Raw genomic sequence first — 21,595 nt, 5'->3', positions numbered from 1 at the left:
GCTTAGTGCTTATAAATTAATAGATTTACTCATCACAACTGATCTGTGAAGTACATACTGATGCTTATCATGCTTTTACAAAGACAGATAAGGGCTGCCCAGCTTTTTGTCTCACTTTATAAGGGCCACTCCACTCCATCCACCATTACTGGACAGCACTGATAGCATTCATTGTGGATATTAGATACTCTGTCTCCCTTACTGGGCAGTACTTATACCATCAATCTCTACCACCAGTCATTTGTCTGGAACCACCTCTTCTCCAGTGGTCAAATCTCAGAGTGGAACCAAGTGAATTTTATAGACTGCTATAGGTTTAGAGTAAGAAATAAAGCTCTAATTATTGTTGCATATCCTGATTGCATCCTAAGGACTCCAGTCTATAAATTCAGGTTAGTTTTAGTTTATTAGCATAATGGCTTTGATTATTGCCATGCTTTTCTGGTAGAGCCAATACATGCTGTATTTTTTTTTTTGTTGTTGTTGTTTCTATCAACTAATAGGGTTGATTGGGGGTGGGGCGTATAGGGGTGGAATCTCAGAAGGATAGAGAGAAGATCAGTAGACTGGAGGAAGGAGATGGAGGGGAATAGAGGAGGGACAGGAAAGGAGAGGGAATGTGGGATGAATTTGACAAAAAATCACACTATGTACATATATAAATATACCACAGTGAATTCTACCTTTTTATGTACTATAAAGTACCAGTTAACAAAACAACAGCAGCAAACAAAATACAGTAGAGTGGGAGCAGGGGATGAAGAGGAGCCACTGGGGGTTGAAATGGAGCAAAGTAAATTCCATACGTGTATGATTATGCTGAAATGAACTCAACTATTATGTATAACTATAATGCACTAATAAAAACAATTTTAAAATAAAAATCATGAATATTCCACTGTTCTAGTGGCAGAAAACATTTATTGAGTGGTGACTATATGTGCTGTTCCTAGAATAAAGAATTAAGAAAACTTGAGAGATATTAAGAAATATATTTCAAAGCATGTTGTTTCTTGCATCAATCTGGCAAATCCTAGGTAGAAATGTTCACCACATATTAATGTAGCAAAGAGGTTGTAATTCCAATTATTTTTGCAATAATTGTTCTTATTCCAAAAAGAAGTTGGGTCAGTGAAATAGGATGCTTCTATCTCAGTTTCCCCAAAGTTTTAAAAATTACTTTTTGGAAAAAAAAAGACCATAGTCTCAGTTTACATCAACAATATTTTGATGAAAGATAAATATTTTTAAATTATATTGTGATTTTTTAAATCATATAATTTTAGTGGAATTTGAGACATTGTTTTATCCGTTGCTGTATACATGAACTAAAATTTTAAGTGGAAATTTAGATATTATTTTTGGATAATATTATAAAGTATTTTTATTTTTGAAACTCAGAAGCCAAAAAACCTCTGTAAAAGCCAGAAAGGTTTAAATAAAGAAAAATATCTGATTCTATATTCACATATTACCTCAAACCATTCATATGAAAAATTCAGTCAGTGATTGCAAAAGGGATAAAGAAGACAATGTGTCAAATGAATCTGTCTGAAGCCATTTCTGGTTCTGAAATAGAGCAACCTCTGGCTGATCTTCCATTCTTCTGGTACCTTAAGACAATCTCTAAACCAGTATAACAGTTAAACCTCTTGGCATCTGACCCAAGCTTGAGCTCCAGGCATGAATTGTTCTTATTCCAAAAAGTCACATTTGGAATCCATCCATAGCAGCACACAGAGATAGGAGTATCAGTCCCTCTGAGTGCTAGGTCAGCATAATTCAGCCATATTTCATTCTATGAAGAGCAGTTTTCAAAATAGAGAAAACATATTCTACATTTTACCTTGCCAAGGGCAAAAGCAAAACCAAAAGAAGTCACACTTATATTTATGTTAGACAATTGCAACTTGTAAACACCCATGAAACATGGAAGATGTCCTATATAATTAAAAAATGTTCAACAGTTTTAAACTGGACTTAGAAGATTGCAAGCACAGTATATTCAGATATCACTGATCATTGGCTTGATTATCAGAGGAAATTTTTGAAAAGAAAACTTTGTTATGAACCTTGGTTCCCTGAGAAGAGAGAAGAGTGTAAACCCAGTTTGTTTGTTCGTTTGTTTTAAACTATTTTTAAAAATGACTTCTGAGAACTAAATAGAAAGAAATATAATTACCTATTATAATTGCATTTTTCTTTGTATAATGGGAATATATTTATATTTTTATTCCTAATATATTCTTGACTAATCTCATCTTTAGGCAGGTCTTGTATTATTCATATGTAGATTTTTTCACATTTCTTCTTGCAAGTTTGAATGGCTGATAGGAAGCAAAATACAGGAATTAAACTTACTTTAAAAAGATTGCATTGGCACATAGCAAAGCAAATGAAATACTGGATAACAGCTTCCAAGAAGCTCTTTTGGGATAATAGTGTAAATTGAATTGCCTGCCTTGAAAGCACATCACAGGTGGCAGGTGAAGAAATTCTCAGCTTCTCTGACTTCTTTCCAGCCAGTAAATGTGTCCATCAAAGTCACATGGCCAGCCCTACTTCTTCCACTGAACTTGTAGTGGGTGGCAGGGGAGGAGGGGGATAAAAGAAGCAAGAAATACAGAGATAAGTGCATGCTTGTTTTCTTGGAGAGAAAGACCTGCTATGTTACTTCTGAAAACACAATAGATTTTAAACAAGAATATTGTGTGCCTATTAAAACCACTGATAACCATTGCCCAAAACCAATTTGGGGATAGGATTCCAAAACCTGGGTTCTACTATGTCTCAATATAGTTTGAGCACTGATTTACTTTGTGACCTTGAGTGAATCACTTCTCTGAACAGAAAGTTCCTCTCATACAAAATGGTGGCAATAAATAATGCTATTTCCATCTGCCACTACTTTATGATTGTATTAGCTTATTTATGTCAAAAATTACAGGCTCAAGAAACTAAAAATCCCTAAACACTAAACATGTAGTCTCCTGGCCTGATAATATCCATTCCCCCCAAAAAGTATTTCTGAGACAATTACATGAAATAGTTAGTACATCTAAAATGTCTACCACATAGTATATACTCAACCAATATCAATCCCTCTGCCCAATGTCACCTCCAATATCTCATGCTAGTAAAGTCTTGTCTACCATCTGAAAATCTCTTTGTGATGGGCATAGCACATGCAGCTATGTACTAGGTTTGAGAAATATAAAACTTAAGAATACCTGGAAGTCTAATCCTATTTAAAAAAAAAATCAGTACACTAACTTTTGCAGACTTTCTTTTCAAATGGTGTTCTATTTCAACACAAAAGTGCATGTTGCATGCATACTTTATTTAACACAAAATCTGCTAGTTATTCAATAAATGAATATTATTCACCTGAATAAATAAGTGAATGTGTCAACTAAAGGAGGGCTTCAGAGTCAGAAGACAATACATATTGTCTCATTATTAGATGGACTACATAGGAGATCCTGACTTGCTCTGTGAGATTGATGTAAGCTATGTAATTGAATCTTATTGTGAATTCAGTTTGAACTGGGGAAATTTATCTAACTTATTGAATGAAACTCAAGGTTTTATTCCTCATCCTTGTAATGGGCAGGATAATAACTCTATTTACAAAGGTTTGTTAAAATTGAAGATGAAATCTAACTCGTCAGAGTCACGGTCTGAGATAAATATGGTAGCTGTCTTTAAAATATGTATTACTTTTACATATATTATGTGCTTTTAAAATAACTAAATTTACTCATATAATTATATTGCTGAATGGAGGTTTTGGGGAATTGCACACAAGATTTTCTCATTCCCATTGAACTACACTGCTGCTCGTTGTAGGAGAATGAAAGCTGCTGACCTTCTGAATGATTCTGAATGTCTTGTAATCAATACCAAAGACGTGAAAGGCCAGTGTAAAGACAGTACTTTTCATTAGATCTTAGTGTCTTCTAAACATAACTGTCTCTTATTTTTTGGACATAGAAATTAAAAAAAAAAAACATTCATGTAAAACTGAAATGACTCTTTGAGTCAATAATAAATTACTGGTCGCAAACTATTTAATAACAAGGGATTGATTTGAAGCCAGGCAGCATTTTAGACTTATCTATTGTCTTCAGCTGGGCTGAGTTAATGAGGATTTGTAATTACTTTGAATTTTAACTAGTACATCTTTTTCATTTTGGAAACTGATTTTATATTAGTGTCATATTTTATGGTTTACCCAATTACCTGACCATACAAGGTTGACAGAATTCACCATATTCAAAGGCTTTTGAATACAATAAGTTATTTTAATGGTTAGAATGTGTTTCTTTTCTTCAAGAATATCTATCTTGTTATAAAATGTTTCTTGTGTGTAATTATTAAGAATGTATATTTAAAAATTATAAAATAGACATGGAAATAGCTTTTAGTAACTAAAAAGCATTATGCACATATTGTTCTGTATATATATAGTTTCAAATTATATTGTATATCTAGAAAAAATAGAAATTTAAAATGTCAGCCATAGGTATTAAATTTCATAAACTACAAAATATTTCTATATTAACTGTCAGTTTGCAAGCTATTAATAATCTCCTTTTTAAAAGACAGGCTTAAAAAAATGATGTAAGACATTCTTTGCATATTCACCCCCACCGGACAAGAACACTTACTTATGCTACAGAGTGGTCTCCTGTGCAAATAAGAGGCAGAGCACAACCTCTGTAGAGACTATCCTATGCCCTTTTCTGCTTGGCTAGGAACTGTCCAGTAGCATAAACACAGTATTGCTCTGTTCTCAGCTGGAAATGGGTTACACTAGACACATATACAGCTTTCCTATAGCAAAAGAAAATAGATCAGTTTGCCCATGGTTATTCATTTATGTTTCTCCTTGGGGGTCCTTAAAAAGCAAATGATATGCAAACAGCTGCATGATTATTGTTATGCTCTTGTTGCTATTTGGTGATAGCTATTTACATGTAAATTACTATTTGGAAAAGTACAACTTCTCTTCACCAGTAACCAGACAACAAAACACTTCTTACTAAGCTGTCCAAGATTAATTACTCAAAAATACATCCTAAAGGAATTATTCTTTAGAATTCTGCATTTCCTAGAAAAGTAATTTTAGGATGAATAGAATATGAGAATAACTCTGCCCTGAGTCTGAAGCAGTATCTATATAGTGATCAACTTTAGAATATGTAAAAGGCATATTCTTGCTGTGAAGATTGACTCTGCAAAATGGGAAGGAAAAGGAAAGCAGGAAGGTAGAGAAAACACTAAAAGACAGATGAGAAGAGACCAAGGATAAAGTTGATTTAGTTCCAAATCTTATCTCTGGGTTAAAGGAGATGAAATCACTCCTGGCCCTGAAAGCATTTATGCCTGAAAATTGTCACGAGAACAATCATCATGAAGATACCTGAATTAGGAAAATAAAAGAGTTCTGCTTATTAATGTTAACACTTGGGTTTTGTTTCCCACTAAATGAATATACTTTTGTTTAAACATGCATTTACATGTTTAAAAGTGGATCATAATTTATATTCAACTTTGTATATTTTCACCTCAATTAATATAACCAGAGCAAAATTGAAAGACAGTGTAAGACCTTGTTTTATTATTTTTTTGTGTTTCATTATACTATGCCATTTTAAGATAGAAATATTTATGCACCCATCTTTGCCCTTTTTTTTCAATACTCACTTGGAATCCTAATTTATTATTTTCTGCAAAACTAAGTAAAGGATAGGAATATATTTTTTCAAATCATAGCTAAATAGGATATGGAACATTAAATTTCAATTGAAAAGATGAAAGATTTTGTAAACAGAAGTTGAATAATCCACTTTCCATTACAGGTACTTATTTATGTTCTTAAGTTCACTTTCCCAAACCCCACCATTGATGAGATTATATTGTCCTATTGCCATGATGCAAAAATAAAAGAAAAAAATCCTTAATCAAATATTATTTTTCATTTCATTTATAGACCAAAGTGTAAAAGATTAAAAAGCAACTCTAACTTTTAGGTAGTCAATAAAAAAAAAGCAATACGGGTATTTACACTGTACTGGATGGAATGGGCCACCTCACTAGCTTCTGAGGCTAATAAATGTCTGTTACCATGATTAGTTTAGCAAGTTTGGTTCTCCTAGCTTCTACAACATCAGGTAAGGTAGTGATTGAGTTTGCACATGGACTCAAGGGATAGTAGGGGATAGGAAAGGTAGCAGAATACAACAGTCACTAATATGCCATTATGTAAAAATGTGAGTGTGTAACCGATGTGATTCTGCAATTTGTATTTGGGGTAAAAATGGGAGTTCATAACCCAATTGACTCAAATGTATGAAAGATGATATATCATGAGCTTTGTAATGTTTTGAACAACCAATTTAAAAAAAAAAAAAAACAAAGTCACTATATCAAACAAAATGTGGTTAAGGATTTTAATTTTAATGTATACACTGATAAATTGCATTCTAGGGAAATTATACAATTTATACCATCATTAAAAGTATAAGAGAATGTCAGTTGCTTCAATTAATTCCACTTAAACTGATCAAAGTGTCAATATTTTTAATAGTGACTTTTTCTTCCTCCTCCAATTCCATTTTTCAGAGGATTTTAATCAATCCAAAGGACCTGAAGCTGGATTAATGTAATCAAGGAAAGCAGGGAATATAAAAATATACATGATTCAAAAGAACAATTACAACATATATATTATAGGCACCATTGTGGCTTTTCAATACTGTAATACATATAACTAAAAGCCATATTTGGTAGAAAAGGAAAAAAGAATTTAAGAACAATTTAGACAATGTAAAAACAAAGATTATTTTCAAATATACTTTATATTTGTAGATTTTATGTAATTCCATAAGGCCAAAGTGACAAGTCAAGCTTATTTCACATTATTCTTTTTAAATGTGATCAACTCTAAATTAAAAAGTAATTTTAGAATGAATAGAATATGAGAATAACTCCGCCCTGAATCTGAAGCAGTATCTATACAGTGAACAACTTTAGAATATGTAAAACTCATATTCTATAAGGAATAGAACTATAGATATCCCCAAGTTACAATTTAAAAAAGAATACAATGGTATAATGTAAAATAAGCCTATTTTAAACTTACTATAATGTCTTTTAATATTTTCAGCATACATGTAATTTCATAAACATTCATTTAGTATTTTTTCAACAACTATTTTATAGTTTGATTACTTAACATGTATTAGACACTGATTTAAGTGCAGGAGCATAATGGAAAATAAAACAAACAGCTTTTTGTTTTCTTTTCATGGAAATCCCATTCTAGCAGGAAGAGAAACAAAAATCAATAAAAAATACATATCAAGCCAAATGGAGTAAAGTATTATGAGGAAAAGTAAAGCAGTTACAGGGATGGACAGTGATGGAGGAGACCACATTTGGGTAAAGAGAGGAGGCAACCTGGAGAGGTTGTGTTTGAGAACTGATTTTAGTAAATGAGAGGGGCTCATGGCAGTGTCTGGTGAAGATCCAGAGAGAACAGCTGATGCAAAGGCCTACAGTTGGTTGGAGGGTGTTCAGAGTTTATAAGTTGGGGCTTCAGTGGCAATCTAGGCAGTGAAGGGAGAACCTCAGGAGGTGAGGTCTGAGTGGAGAGGCAGTGGTAGGAAAACTAGTAGGATAAGCTAGAAAATTATGTTTTTCCTGAATGTATTTGGAGTGTAAACTTTATCACACACATATTAAATCATCCTACTGTGCGGAGACTAGATTCTAGGAAACAGGAATGGAAGCAAGCAAGCATTTGAAATATCCTGGGGGCAAATATTAGATGTTTTGAAGATAATGTAGATTTCTTTGCAATTAGTTATATGTGTGACATGAGAGAAATAAAGAGCATTATTCAAAATTCATTCCCAAAGTAATAATGTAAGGACCAAAATATTAACATTAATAGCTGATCAGATGTAAATGTCTACATTTTTTATTCTGATACTCACCAAATTGGCAGTATAATATATGAAATGGAATATCTACCATACACTCATCCTACATTCCATCCTCTGAGAAAATATGGTATTAGCTTAAAACTGACTACTATAGTCTAAATATGTTCTTCCCCACCACCACTCTCCCCAGTATGGAATGAATTAGGCAGAAATGAATCTTATAACTTTTGCTTTCCTTCCCTTCTTCAATCACTTGCCTACCTTCCTAGTTCTGAGGCATCTGTGTTAAAGGATTGCTGCAGCGGTGCAGGGACAGGGTAAAAACTGAGCAAAAAAAAAAAAAAAAAAAGAGCAGACAGGAATGCATGCTATAGTACAAAAAATATGGTGTATATGGGCTTTTATAAAGATTCCTTCAATAGTCCATGTTTTACACTGTTTCGTCACTTTTTTAAAAAGTGTTTTTGTTTGTTCCTCTGTTTAATACATTGATCCATTAATGCTCTCCTGCCTGAGCAAGGGTTCAGCTGGCATTTGTGGATAACTTTTATGAGACCTATCCCTTGATGTAACTTTGAGTATAGTTAAAGACTGTGCTCTTATTCTGGGTTGTGTTTTTCCTGAGAATGTACTCATTTTTTTTCCTCATATTTCAGGAGTCTGTCAAAAACTAACTATCTAGCTTTTAAGTATGAGGAATCATGTAAATAAATCATTCCATCACAATTTCTACCCTTTAAATATGAAATGTTTTTGCCACCAGGTTTTTATATTACTGTTAGATGAAAATCAGCACTTTTCTTTACATCTTTCTATCTATTGAGTCTTAATATTTCATGCAGAGAGAGGAATCAAAATCATAAATAATGCATCTTAACCTCCTAGGTGGAATAAATGTGAATACAGTGAGTTGTTGTGCTAATCAAATGTAAAGAACTTTCGTGTCAACACTTTGATGTTAATGTCAACTCTTTGATGATTAAACTGCTAATAGCTCATTTAGATGTTTAAATTAGTTTTTGTTGCTAATTTAAAAATCCTTCTCAAAGTGTGTTATTTAACCAATGGCCAACCAAATTCCTAAGGCAAATGGCGATATAGCTTTTGTACTCTAACCAAGAAGCAGTGATAGGTACAAATTATACAGTTCAACACACCTTGAGAAGAGAAGAGATACAAGACAGAGGAAAGTATCCAACTTTAAGAGATACATACACCAAGTTAATAACAATGAATGATCAGAATTCAATGAAAAAGGATTTGCTCAGCTGAAATATTATGAGTTTAGAAAAATATTCCTAAACAACAGTGGTCAGTAAAATATGAGCCAATATTTATTGAGCACACACTTGATTTAAGACAGTTTTTAAATTATTAGTTATGATGCCATATGATGTTAGATAAATGTTTGACTATTACCATGTCACAATCAGCTTTATTTGAATCTGCAGCAAAGAACTGAGTTACAAAGGAAATTGTCTTTAGAGCATATCAAGCAGATTTACAAATCAAGTCCTCTTATTTCTCTTTACAATAATAGCCAGAATTTATTTAGTGTTTTTCATGCACCAGGTACTTGTTCTATGTACTTCACACTTCCTGTTTAATTTCTCCAGAAGTCCTCTGAGATCAGTGCTATAATTATTCCCATATAAAAATGTGGAAACTGAGGCAGGGGTGGTTAAAACAGCAAGCAAGAATTTTAGCCCAGAATTCTGACTCAACAGCTCAAACTCTCAAAAAATGGATATTTAAAACTTTTAAGTATAGGATTGACATCCCCTTTCTTCTTACCTATTTATTATTATATTCCCCTTTTAAATATAAATAATAGCCATCTTACATAAGAAAACATAAGGACACAAACTTATAAACAATGTCAAGAAAATTATTATAGAACCTGGAACAAAATTCAGAGAACAGAGACAGGTAAACAGCACATCTGGAGAATATATGAAAGAAAGAAAGATGAGAGGCAAGGGGAGAGGTCACTAGGAAAATTTTTCAATAGGTAACTAAAAATAACCACATCAAAACATAACAAAACTCTTGGCTCTAAGTACTGCGAAGAAAATCAACTGAGGAGTTTCTTAGGGTAGGAATAATAGTCGGTCTTAGTTCCAGACTCTCTTTTCTTATATACCCTCTACAGATGGTTTTTATTACATAAGTTATCATCTATGCATCCATCATCCAAAATTTATATCTCCAACTCCAACATGTACTCCCAGCTTCAGCCATATATCCAGTTTGTATGCTGTACATCTCTACTTGGCTATCTCACTGGAACATCCTCAAACTTCAATTCATAATCTCGGCTCATTCCTAAATCTGTTCTCCCTCCATGTTTGCTTTCTCAATAACAGAAGCACCATATATTCACATGCTTAAATTAATCCAATGACATTAAATTGGAAAAGTTTTCTCTGGGTTACCCTTATAGATCCAGTGTAATCAGAACCAAGAAGCACAGGTATAAAAAAATTCAGGAAGACCCAAGCCAAAGAATGGGGGCTCCTCTAGAAGCATGGAATGGAAAGGGAACTACAATGAATGGCATCATGTCCCATCCTGACTTAGAGAGCTGTTTTACATGCTATCCCTCCCTACTTTTCCATCACCCCTACTTCTACCCATCCTTTAGCCCACTCTGACCCAAATAACAGGTTTCAAACAAAATATCACTGGCACAGAGAAAAATTATCTGAACTTACATAATACTATGTTGAATCCTATCTCTAATCATGCATGTTAATGATGTTCTGTAATGACCCATTGTTAACACTTGCTACAATTTCAGTTAGTTAATGTTTATGTAAGAATTTCACTTAAGATTTCTCTCCTACAGCCTTAAGCATCAGAGAAAATGAAGCCAAGGAATATTTATCTTGTTTGTTATTATAATCAAATAACTTACAGAGTACCTAGAATTGAGTAGGTATACAGAAAAAACATGCAGACTTGGAAGGTAACTAAATAGTTAGGTGGATGGAGAGTTGGTTGGATGCATGTTAGGTGGATGGAGTTACAAAATATACCGACACTGAGCTATATCACTTTAGGTTGTATTTTAAAGTGGCTATACCCAATCAGTGGCCACATTTCTATTCACAATTGGAATTTGAAAAAAAAATTAAGATATTTTTTCAAAGTAGATTTGTCTTAATCCTGACCATCTAGACAGTCAAAGTTCTGATCTGTAAAAGTCATTTTCCATTCCGTGACCATTTTCTATGCCTCCATTTATATACTTATGCACAGACACTCATCACTTCAAAATTCATTTGAAGACTGAAAAAAGAGACCGTAATCACAGATAAAACTGCAGTTGCTTAAAAGTGTGACTAAAGCCATTTTCATCAGGCTTTCCAAAGAGTGACATAAATATGTGACTCTCTGAGCATGAATATTTTCTGATTTTCTCGGGAGCCATAGAAGTTGTTTTGGCTCCTTCTAAATGCATATAAATTGACCAGTGTAAAAAATCCTCCTAAACACACAAAATAAAGACTATGCAGTTGCATTGGACAGAGGATTTTTATCATATGATCAAAGAAAATTATATGATTGTCAGGTTCAACCTCTGTTCTCATAATCATATATGATCCCTACAATTAGAATATTAAAAATCCCTATTTTACAACTCTAAATTTATATTTCCCCTTATTACTACAACTTTCCAAATTAGAAATCTAGGCTACAAATTGTGAATTGAATATATATTCTAATTTCCACAGATGCTGTCCTATTGGTACAGACCAAATATGTTCAGGGCCAAAGATATTCATAAGTGAAATAAGCAAGTGAAATTTTTTCTCAAAGAAAAAAAAGTAGTACCCTGTTCCTACACAGACATCAAACCAAATCCACAGTTTTTTTTATTGAAATCATATTTTATTTAAGAAAGACAATTAACCATAAAACTTAAATTTTAAATGCTTCCAAGCCACAATCATTCAAAAGCTTATGTTTTATGCATTAGTCTTCATTGCTTCTCTCATTCATTTGCATATTTATTCAATGCATTTCTTTGAATGAAAACTGTATACTAGGCACTATGTTGGGCATTAGAGTGATAGCTGCAAACACAACATAGTCCTTGCCCTCATATACCTTGTAATAAAGCTAGAAAGATCAATTTATGTCAGTGGTGCAAAGAATACAGCAAAGAACATTTTGGACAAAGGTAAAAATGTATGTACAAACATTAAGGTGGGAATGAGGTAGGCATCATGAGCATGGGTTAAAATACCCAGTGGCAAAAGATTAGGCAGCTGTGTTTTTTAAGCAGGGTTGTGCAAGGCAGTGTGGTGGGACAATCTACAATGCTTCTGGAACTATGTTGGAAGACACAGAGAATCACAGGTTTTGGCTTGGTTTTTGTTAGCTTTCATAATGTTCAGGAAACATGCTGCTAGATACAATTTAGAAATGAACGTATGTAGAGCAGAGCAGATTAGATAGCCTGAAAAGGCAAAGAAAGATTATGGTTTGTAGAGGATAAAAAGAGATAGTATTGTACACAGGAAGTACAGATTTGGTCAAAGAAAATTGGGCAAATTAAACAAGATTTTTGTAACTTATTTATTTGAAAATGTCATATTCTATCTTCCATATACAATGACTTCACAGTTAGAATTATATGCCATTGATCAGTTTTAATGTGATTCTGGTATCACAATGGAAAATGAAAATAGGGAACCTAAAAGGACAGCCTCAACTTCAAATTTGAAAGGTTGAGTAACACTTATCATCTGAGCAATGTTAAGAAAATTAAGCATGAGAGTCATGTGATCTTATAATTTAAGAAGTTTTCTCTGGCTTTTATGTAAAATGAAATGAGTTGTAGAAAAGCAAAAGCAGAAGTGGAATCACTAAAATCTTTCAGTACTTTACAAGTCTAGAGATAATGGCACAGACTAACACCCTGGTAGTGGAGAGAATATGGAGGCTTTCAGGTATATGGTAGAAGTAAACCTAACAGGGAAATGTGAGGGACTGAAAAATTAGTTGGAGAGGTATATTCTTTATTAAGATGTAATACAGAATGAAGAATGGCACTGAAAGGATGAGGCTGAAAATCAGTAATTAAGTTTTAGGCATGTCAAGGTTGGGATATCTATGAGTTTTGCAAATGGCTAAATTAAGTGGGCAACTGAGAAAAAAGCCTGGGCTGGACTGATTGGCATGTAGACATTAGTTGAAACAAAGCAAGTGCAAGAGACTGTCAAGAGAGAGTATAGATAAGGTGGCAACAATATCAAAACCTAAAATTGGAGACACAAAGAATAATCAGAAAGGCAGAAGGCAGGAGAACACATATTTGAAAAGAATGCCAGAAGAAGAGGATGATTCAAGAAACAAACACATCATAACAATATATATCACAGTGACAAGCTACATATTTCAATATCACACCCTTGCCTTGTAGTTCAGGGTGAGGTTGGAGGAAGTGAGATATGGAAACATTATTTCATACTGATTTCCATAGCAGCTGTACTAGTTTACAGTCCTACCAACAGGGTAAACTATTCCTTTTTATCTACATCCTCTTTAGCATTTATTATTATTTATATTCTTGAAGATTACCATTCTGATACTGTACCATGAAATCTCAATGTAGTTTTGATTTGTATTCTCCTAATTGCTAATGGAGGCTCCTGAAAAGACTAGCCATGAAACCACCATATTACCCAGCTATACCACTTCTCACTATTTATCCTGAAAAATTAAAGTCATCTTTATTACAGTGATACAGGTGGACCCATGTTTCTAGCAGCACAATTCACAATAGTTAACCTATGAAACTGGCCTAGATGTCCATCAATGGATGAATGATTAAGAAAATGTGATAATATATATGAGATCACACACACACACACACATATATATATATATATATATATATATATATATATATATACACACACACACACACACATTGTGTGTGTGTGTGTGTGTGTATATAGTATATATTTTATTCAGCCATAAAGAAAAGACGAAATTATGACATTTGCAGGAAAATGGATGAAACTAGAGATCATCATGTTAAGTGAAATAAGTAAAACTCAGGAGGTTAAGGGTCATATGTTTTCTCTCATGTGGAAGCTAGAGAGGAAAAAGAAAAAAGGTGACAATGGATCTTCTAAAAATCAATGGGAGATCAGTAGAGAAAAGGTAGGAGGTATGGAGGAAGAGGGGAAGTGCTGGGGAGTGATGTTGGCCAAATTATATTGTCATATTGTGTAAATATACGAATATGTAGCAAATCCCATCAATATGTACAACTATAACGCACCAATAAAGAATGTGATGAAAAAATAAAAATTATTTCAACATGACAGTAATAAGTGCCATGAAGGAAGTACGTACAGAGTATTCTATGGCCTTAAAAGAGTGTTTAATACAGCTTGGAAAGGCACTTTGGCAAAGAGAAAGGTTGGATGTCAAGGTTGCTTATACAGAGCTCAGCATTTATAGAGGCTTGGTTTAGAGAAATGACAGTAAGTCAAGTCATGAGACTCCTTTTCAGAGGAGGCTTTGAAAGTGGAAGAATACTGAACTTGGGAGGGCAATGGATAAAGAAAAAGCCAGATAATACATTATCAATTTTGCCTTCATCAATATCTCCAGTAGTGTCGTGGTTTAGATGTGGTGTCCCTTAAAAGGTCACTGTGAGTCAATGCAAGAAGATATGGGGGAGAAATGATCAGATTACAGCCTAATTACCTAATTAGTTAATTGATCCCTGATGGGATTAATTTGTTGATGGCAGGAGGTGGGTGGGGTGTGGCATGGTTATGGGGGATACATTTTGTATCTGGCGAGTAGAAATCTCTGTTTTCTGATCATCATGTTAGTTAGTTCCCTCTTATCCTCTCTTCTGCTATGAAGTCCAGCCTCATCTCAGGCCCTAGGAATGGAGCCTGCTGTCTATGGATTGAGACCTCTGAAACTTTGAGCCCCTAAATTAACCTTTATTCCTCTATGGTTGTTCTGGTCAGGTCCTTTCATCACCAGTGAAAAAGCTGACTAAAGCAAGTAGTATTACAGTTTGTCTCACTAGGTAACTTAACCCATTAGGTTGAAAACACTTTGAGGGCTAAGATCAGTGCTTGTTCAGTTCTTTAATACCTCTGTGAATCTGAGTTATATTTACTTATGTCCTGGACCTGTTTCCTCATCTTTTAGAAATAGACACCACTTAACATATTTATTGTGAGGAAAAAAAAAGATGATGAGACATGTAATACATCTCATGTGGAGCCAGCTTGGCATATATGAAAAGCATAACATGTGATAACTACAGGTGAAACTGGAAATTCTCCATTTCTACTGGTGGGTGGGGTCTGCATAAGCTGTAGGCCTCTGCAGCTGAGAAAGCCTGCTATGGTGCAAGTAGCTAATCAACGCAGGGGATGACTACCAATGTCAACTCTAAAGGTCGTGTCCAGCAAAGCACGATTCTTCTCTACTACCATTGAGCGGCATGTTGCAGTTCTTAATGGCAGGCTGTACCCTCCAGTGTTGTAGCAGACCCCAGAAACTCACCATCAATTTCTTCCTTCCAGGCTCTTGTCTCATGAATTCAGAGAATGAAATCCATAGACCAGGAAAAGTAAATGCAAAAGAGTAGGATTTATTTATGTGGGAAGAAGAAGAAGAACAACAGAACTCTCCTAGGGCAAGGGGGATCTAATAATGGATACTACTAGAGTGTACTACTACTCCTAGGATTTATATAGCACTTCAGTCAACACCATTGGTCCAAATACATACTAATAAGGGTTTGGGAAAAAAAACAATGCTACTGGTTCAAATTTATGCTAATCTCCATTTGGATCTGCTCTGCTTGTATTTTCCCCACCATTGGTAGGGAAGTGTGAGATTGAGGTTGTAGCACTGGCACTGTGTAGAACAAGCCTACACTAGGCAGGTCAGGCTTCCTGCACTGCTCCACTGCAACAGGTCAATGAACCTTGGCTGCCTCCCTCCTGGCTCTGCATGCACATGGCCCTGTACTTGCCACCCATGCTCCATCCACCCAGGCCACTGGGACAAGGGCTTGACTTCACTGATAGTTTTGGATAGGTGTTCATGTTGGGAGCCTTGGGGTGGTAAATGTACCAATAGTTGAGGAAGTACATTCAACTGCTCTTGACTATTTAAATAATATATTTTTAAAACTCTAAAATTTGAGAAAATATTTATTAGCATATGTAGATTATTTTTACGCAGAAATTTCATGGAATTTGTCCATTATGCACATCTTTAAACTTGGTAGTGAAGAGAGATTAGCAATTTAAAAGAAAAATATTTATCTTTTGAGAATATTGTGTGACATTATAGTTAAAATTTTGAGTAACTAAGCAATATAACTTCCAAATGTTCCGTATGCACTTTTGTAACAGAAACCAAATGATGCACTATTACTAATAAAATTAAAGGCCTAATCTTAAAGAAAGATGACCACTTTACAAGGAATCTATTTTTCTTGAATATAACCCAACTGCCTTGATAAATCTAATATATGTGACCATCTGAATTCTCATTTTCAGCATAGAGCAAAACTAGTGTTTTTGATTTATGATTTTCAAACAGAAGAAGCAACTCATTTTTTTTTTTTACACACAGTATTAATGCCTCTATACAGGTAGAGTATTTATGGTAAATTATGTAAACTTTTATAAAATAATATAACAGTATATTTTATTAATAATTTTAATTATATCACAAAATGGACATCATAAATGAAAGACATTTGAAAATCCTTCAGTAATTTTTCTCACAAATGACTGCAGACTTTAAAAGAAATTATATTCACTCAGGTTTATATGCAGACATTGGCAATGACCTTAATGATGAATAGCAACTTACATGTGCCGTTAATGGCCAGTTCAACCTCTGTCACCTTTCACACAGTCTGTCTGCTTGTAGATATTCCCTGCACAAAATGTACTGTCACCAACAGATATGGAAAGAATTGCCAACATGAGAGGATTAACTGTTTCATTTAGAAGGTCCAGCTGGCTAATGGGATTCACTTTGGTTTGTTGTCAGATTCTACTTGGCATATTTAATTTTTCTTCTCTTGAAAGTATAACTTTTCATAGATATTCTGTGCACATAATACCAATGAACATGGTACAGTAAAAAGTTGAATAATTCAGTTCCCCTCTTTATCTCTAGCAATACAGACAACTACAGAGAAAATATAATCATACTTTTGCATTGAGAATACATTTGTAAGGACTTTTTAGACTTAGGATAGATTATTTGGCCTTGATGCAATTTACCAAGAACCATATAAAGTTATAAATATGGCCTCTCCTTCACCCATTCCCTTGGCATATATTTATTAAGCTGTTCTTTCTTCTTAGCAGCAATGAGCTTGACCCCCTTTACATGTAAAGTGAGGGAATAGATGATTTGGCCCTTCGTTACTGATATTAGTTCCATTGGGAAGTTACCAAGGGCATGTAATCAAGCTATTTGCTGGTAACTGGAGTTAAAAATTGAACAATACAATTTTATATCTAATTTCAAAGATGGTTCTAAAATTCAATTTATAATGTCATTTTATTTCAATTATTTTTAATACTACCAAAGATGGATTTATAGTTGGGAGAACCACTAAAACAAAAACTTAGTCTAGTGGGTGAAATGTCAGAAAATAATGAAAGACTGCTAGCATTGAAATCAGAAAATCTAAATAGAAAATGGAGATAAAGGCTGCTAAAGACACTAATAATAGGTGTTTTTAAACTCCTTAAGGTATCAACAAAAATATAAAGGGAATGTGTCTTTTCTCAATAGACAGAGAAGAGCTCATAGCTGCTTCCAGTAATTCAATCACATTGAAAACAATTTATAGGGCTGGGGATGTGGCTTAAGTGGTAGCACACTAACCTGGCATGCGTGCGGCCCGGGTTCGATCCTCAGCACCACATACAAACAAAGATGTTGTGTCCACCGAAAACTAAAAAATAAATATTAAAAAATTCTCTGTCTCTCTCTCTAAAAAAAACAATTTATAAAGTCTGACTTTTCCCTTTAAATTCAGTTTTTACAAACATAAATGGAATATAAACTTGGAAGAGCAGGCCATAAACCCTGCAAAACCTACTTATAGCATCTCTCCCCGCTGCCTTCCCCTTATAGGGGAAATTCAGCTTCTATATCTTATTGACTTTTCTTTAAGAAATTAACTTCCCCAAACCTCAGTTTTACAAATCATAAAGTGAGCAGTTTGGATTTAAATGAAATAATAAATATAAAGTGCCTATGTCAGTACCCAGTAAATGACTAATGCCTAATAAATTGCAGTTTTAGAGTTTTACTAAAAGTATATGTGTCAATCAATTGGCTTTATTGAACTAGGAATTCCTTCAAGACAGGGGCCATGCATTCCTTAGGCTTGTACCCTTATCATGTAACGTGGTACGTGGTACATTCTAGTTTTCCAGAAAATATTTGTTAAACAAAATTGCGCTTCTATCAGCCTGAAGTATCCTCATCAACACCTGCCCATCTGCCTAATTTTTTCAAGATCTCACTGAAATAATTATTCCCATAAAAGATTTCCCAGGGCTGAAGTCTATTACCCACCTAACATAAGCAAAGTGTCATGTCTATATATTGGCAGTGTTACACTGTATGCTACACTATTCCAATCATAGGGATGTCATAATTATTTATTCATGTTTCTCTCTCATACTAATACCTATATTTACTTCATATTTGATGTCTTCTGTCTAGAGAATTCTAAGTATGTATTTGTTTAATTATTTGGTAATTGATTAATTTTTGGTGTTATGAAACTTAATTATATTTTTTCTAGGGATACTAAGGCATAAGGAGATAACATGCTGAAGTTGTAATGAGAAGTATTAATATTCCCATGTTGGATATAAGTTTTCTTATATCAGATATAGAAGACAAATAAATTGCTAAGTCTAAATCTCCCAGATAAATCAAATGTCCCTTTTACCATAAAGTTGTAAGGACTAGATTAGATCACTTATCTAACTCCCTATCACTAATCTTATTTAGTAAATCAGTAACATATTAACCATCTGCTTGCTCAGTTCACAGTATTATGACTCATTATCTTGTAGAAAGAGGTAACCGCCCATGAATATTAACCTTTATCTTGCTTTGTGGCATTGGCTATGGTTTCACTATCATTTTTTTCTGATAAGTAAGTAAGGTTACTGTAGCACTCGTAGTTGCTAGTATTATTTCATGATTTTTTCATTTCAGTTTGGGTTTATGACCTCTTATTTCCATTTAGTTCAATCATTACTTACAGGCTGCTTCTTAATAATGGTTTATCATCTGCTTTGTTAGATGTATCTCTGCTGTTCTCTCAGTTAAGGCTTGCCTTCACTACTGCTTGTGGCTTATTGGATATGGGTCATGACATTATTTGTCACAATTATCTAGAATTTCAGTGCTGTGCTCAGGGCATAAAATAATGATACTCTCCTTCTGTAGATCATTCAGTATTGTCTTAATTTTAGAATAGTGTTTTTTTGTTTTTGAATTAGGAAAACAGATGGGGCTACATCATCCATAGCTCAGTAAAGATCAGATTAAACTCATAATTGTCAAATAAACATACAAAATAACAACTCTCATGATAATGCTGGTTTTGGGAGTTTGGGATACCTCACCCTTGACTATGGTATTCAAGACATACCATCACATGCCTTCTACTCCATATAAATAGAAACAACATTTCTTCATCTATCACTCCTCATGACAATAGTTGTTTTCCCATATTTTCCAAAGATCACATATTCATCTGTGTTTGGACCTAGAGCCTGCCAAAAGTCTGATTTATGTCAGATCTTCTGTTTCTCTTCTAATTCACTTTGAAGAAATAAAATGAACTTTGTTCTACTCCCCTCAAGGTTTGTATCTTCAATTCTGGAGGAAAAAGAACCGATTTATCCACTTGTATTGTTTTAATTTTGATCAATTTCTTATTAATCTCCTGATAAATGAAATGATTGCATCAAAATATAGCAAACAAATAACAAGTTTTTACTACCTGAATAGTTACAGGTATGTTCTCAGATCCTTCCAAGCTCTTCCTAAACAAACATGGGAATGTAATCCACTTGTTTAAGCATTGCAGCTATGGATATAAGTTCTTTGTTTTAAGTCCAGACAGATTTATTATACCCTTCAGTTATAAAGGGAATGAAAATGTACATATATCTGATTTTCTAAATAGACCAACACACAGTTTTCAAATCAAACACCTAGGGAAAAGGAGAAAAATAATAAATAGTTTCATTTTTCCACTCTTATTTAGATTGTATACTAAAGAAAACCTGTGTAATATGACTTCATGTTTATACCTAGGAGTAAAAGTGAAAAATCTATAAATGAAATCAGATCATTTAATAACACTTTAATTCAAAATACATTTTAGTTAAATACTTATATGTAGATATTACACCTATATATAGAATATTTTAACCAAAATGTTTTATATCTGCAAAGATATGTGGCAGATGGAAGATTTGAAGAGGAAATCTACATACTACTAATAATTTTTCTTCCTACCTGGAAGATTGGGGGGAGGAGCTGCACTTTATTTAGACTGAATTGTTTAAAATGCAATGAAGAAAAAAAAAAACATGGAGCACATTTAAGGGTTCTGTGTGGAATTCAGTAGTATTGAGTTAGGAAAGGCAATAGAGCCACACAGGAATATATAAAATAGTATCCCAACACATGTATTAATGGAGAAGTTCTATAAAATAAAATTTAGAAGTCAATTTTAATATTAAAGCTGTTTTACCTAGATGGGAGGCTAATAATATGAAATTCCAAGTATGAACCAGTAATTCACAGTTTCAAATATGAATTTTATTTCAAACTGATAACATACCAAAAACTACTAAATTATTTACTCACCTAAAAATGTTTTTACTGAGCATCAATTATGTTCCAGGTAGTATTCTAAATACCAGACCTATGGGAAAGAAAGCAAATAATTACATAATACATTCTAATCTAATGTTAGAGTCTGTAAACAAGTCAAGATGGTGCCTAGCATTTTGCAGAGGGAGTGGTTTGTGAAGTAACGCCAGAGAGCCATTAAGTGTGGAGATTCCTTATTGGTTGACTGCTGTATCTAGTTTATGTTAATTAAGATAAGCTGTGTGGAATGTATATATACCCCTCCTGTCCTACAATAAATGGCTCCCACTCCTGCTGTATCAATGTACACAAGTTGCTCGTCATTCCCTGGTTATTTTGCTACAGCCGGACTTCGGCAATCTAAAATACTCAGATGATTAAACAAAAAGGTGATATTCTTTTGTTTTCTGGATAACTATCTAAAATGACCCACATAATGTTACCTAAATCTTAATTGGCAAAGCTAGGGAATGCATATTGTGGTTTTGTGTATTTAGTCCTCTGAGTTAAATATCAAAAAACTTGTAATCTAGTTATTCAGGAAAGCCTGTTTATCACCATACACTTTAATTCTACTGGTAAATTGTCCTGCATTATTAGGTTGAGAAGGAAAAAGCAATTAAAAATAAAAAACTGAAATTCACCATGGAAAGTACTTTTAACAAAAGTATTCAAAGGATGATATGGGAGCAAAGAGAAGAAAGCAT

General features: G+C 33.7%; 1 protein-coding gene and 1 non-coding gene across 2 annotated transcripts in view; one reads left to right on the top strand and one right to left on the bottom strand.

Moving 5' to 3' along the window:
- Positions 1-21,595, top strand: part of Cntn5 (contactin 5) — a 1,252,743-nt gene that overhangs the window by 1,042,895 nt on the left and 188,253 nt on the right. The window lies entirely within an intron of this gene.
- On the bottom strand, positions 6,070-6,200 carry LOC124108788 (small nucleolar RNA SNORA66). Its single transcript, XR_006856781.1, has one exon. It is a non-coding gene; the product is annotated as a small nucleolar RNA SNORA66 (small nucleolar RNA).

The sequence above is a fragment of the Marmota monax genome, unplaced genomic scaffold (assembly GCF_021218885.2).
Source record: "Marmota monax isolate L192 unplaced genomic scaffold, Marmota_monax_Labrador192_F-V1.1 WCK01_AAM20220418_F8-fsc00045, whole genome shotgun sequence".
In the NCBI taxonomy this organism is placed as follows: Eukaryota; Metazoa; Chordata; class Mammalia; order Rodentia; family Sciuridae; genus Marmota; species Marmota monax.
This window is presented reverse-complemented; position numbering and strand designations above follow the sequence as displayed.